Source organism: Rhinolophus sinicus, chromosome 16, assembly GCF_057876585.1.
Source record: "Rhinolophus sinicus isolate RSI-liver-muscle chromosome 16, RSI-T2T, whole genome shotgun sequence".
Taxonomy (NCBI): Eukaryota; Metazoa; Chordata; class Mammalia; order Chiroptera; family Rhinolophidae; genus Rhinolophus; species Rhinolophus sinicus.
In genome coordinates, this window is record NC_142516.1 from 8,022,367 (window position 1) to 8,025,280 (window position 2,914).

A 2,914-nucleotide genomic window follows, 5' to 3' on the forward strand; every position below is an offset into this window, starting at 1 on the left:
TATAAGACCTGGTATATTATATTATATTATATTATATTATATTATATTATATTATAATTATATTATATTATTATATTATTATAAGACCCGGTCTATAGTAAAATAAGACCGGGTCTTATATTAATTTTTGCTCCAAAAGACTCATTAGAGCTGATTATCCGGTTAGGTCTTATTTTCGGGGAAACAGGGTATCTAGGGATGATGTTTGCTCAATCCCATAGGATGGGGGGGTTGTTGTGTGGAGCACAGCACGTCTCAGGACCATTCATCTGGGGCAAGATGGGGGAAGCGTTTACCCACTGGCATCAGTCCCCCATTGGCAAAGGTTTGTCCCACTGGGCGTTATCTCTTCCTGAACGTTCGGGTTGCAAACACATGAGCTCCGTGTGGGTTTCCACTGTGCGGTGTCCACGGAGAAGCCCCCAGGCAGCAGGTGAGCAAAGTGTGGGCCGGCCTGAGTGAGGCTTTGTCCAGTTGCCCATGTGTGGAGCTGCAATAGAGACAGAAGAGCCCGTTGGCATGTGAAGTGCGTGAGCATCTCCTCAGAGGCGACACTGGGGTGGGACCCGAGGTGAGAATGAACCAGACTTGTGCCTGACCCTCTGAGCCACCTGTGAGGAAACTTTCCAGAAAGCACACGTAGTTGCGGCTTTCATTGGTCATATCTTGACTTTTGGGGAGACCTTGGGCCAGGCTGTGTGATCCTAGCTGGTTTCTGACCCCAGTTCAGTATCCCTGAGCATAGGTTTTGTTTTGTTTTGTTTTGTTTTTTAATCTTGGAGATGTTTCAGGCTGGTTTGCCCACTGAAGTAAAGGGGCTGGATTCAGATGTGGGCCTGTCAGACTCCAGGGGGTGGACATGGCTCCATTTACCCTGATGTCAGAGGCTGCGACATGGGTCCCAGGACTCTGAAGGGAGCGCTCTGAGCGCACCTCCTCCATCCCGCCCCACCCTCACACCCGCCCTGCTGGCTCTGCTTCACACCTCCCACCCCTGCTCCTCTGAGAATGGCTCGCCTGGGCCTGTGCTGCGGCCCAGCCCCTCTGCTCTGTGCACCACTCAAGCTGCCCACACTGACCACACTCAGACAGTGGCATTTCTGCCACCACTGCATATTGTCACCCACTACACAACCTTGTCCTCCACTGCACCCCACTGCTGCCCTCAGTGCATGAATGTAAAGGTCAAAACGGAATCCCCGCCTCAGCCAATCCTGTTCTCCACAGCCTCCCCATCTCTAGAAAGGGGTTTCCTGTCTGCCTTGCACAGGCCCAAAACCTTGAAGCTTTCTCCCCCCGCCCCACCCAACTCTACTCCATCAGGAACCCCTTTTAGCTATGTTCCTAATACACCCCGACTCTGAGCACACCTCCCACAGCCCTAGGTCACTTCTCTCTGGTCCAGGACACCATCACCTTCTGCTTGAGTGACAGCAATGGCTTCCCTTCTTCTGCCCTTTGCTCCCTGTACACTCTTCACCACACAGTGGGCGCGTGATCTCTCAGTTCAAGTGAACCTGTGTTCTGTTTCTGTTCATGACTCCCAGTATCTTTCAGCCGACTCAGGGCCCAAGGCACGGCCCTTACATGGATGCAAACGACCCCTGCTCCTTTCTGAACCCGCTCTGCTTCTGCCCCTCCTGCCTCAAATATGCCAGGCTCACTCCCTCCTCAGGGCCTTTGCACTTGCTCTGCCCTCTGCCAGGGACTCTCTTCCCTCAGATGTCCCCATGGCTCCCTCCTCACCTCCCTCACTTGTTTGTCCATCGTTCACTCCTGGGCACTTCCTCTTGCCCATCGTGTTTGTAACCTCTTTGTAATCCCCACTCCAGCACTCCCTCCCCGTCTCCCTGCTCTGCTTTTTTCTGGAGCACTCAGCACCATCTAACCCACAAGTCTCATATCCTTTGCCTGTTTCGTGCCTGTTTCATGCCTGTCCGCTGCTGCCTAGAAGGTGAGTGCAGGACAGGGAGATGGGTCTGAGTTGCTCACTGATGCATTCCTAGAGCAGTGCCTGCTGTCGCACAGCAGGGCCCCGTAAGTGGTCACTGAGTGCCTGCCTGCCTCCAACTGCAGGCACGGCTTTGGCCGCACTCGCCTTAGGCCGCATTTGCCTGGGCACAAGTTCTCCTTGCTGCAAAAACGAAACTTGGGACCCACGCTGCGTTCACTGGCCAAGGTTTAGGTCTCCGCCTGCTCCATGCGCTGGGCTGAGTTCCGGCACCATCGTCATGGTTACCAAAAGTCAGAGTGGCCCTGCCTGTGGTTCTCTCTTTAGCCAATGCCCATTCGCCCACGGACTCTGCACCAGTCAGCTGCCATTTGGCACCAGCGGTCAGTGGAGGCAGAGCTGTATTTGGACACTTGTCCTCTCATCCAGGTCATATGTCAGAGACCAGCCTGGGTTCCAACACTGCCTGATGCCACTGGGTGGCAAGGCCATCTTAGGTCTTACCATCTCGTTGGGTCCTTCATATCTTATCACTCCCAGTAGAGCCATGGAGATGGCAGGGTTGAGGGGAGGTGTCATTTGCCAATTCAGCGAGGCCCTACTGTGTGCTGTGCCCCTAATGTCTCCTAAGATTAACCCATGGGATGCTGATACCACCACCGACTCATCCACCCTTGAGCCACTGAGAGCTGAACAACTTACCCAATGGACCCAGCAAGTATGAGGTGGAGCTGGGTGTCAATCCAGGTTGCCTGGTGCCAACACCTGTGCTGCAGAGAGATGGGGGGCGGTGCTTTGGGCTGATGTCTGCAAGTTAGGGGCTGCTGCAGGATCTACATGCCCGTGTCCCCAGAACCACGTGCAGGCCACAGAGGATGAGGTGTGAACAGCGGCTGGGGTGGGGGTAGAGTTATGTTCAGCTCATCAGGGACCTTCCACATGCTCCCAGGGACTCTGCTTTGC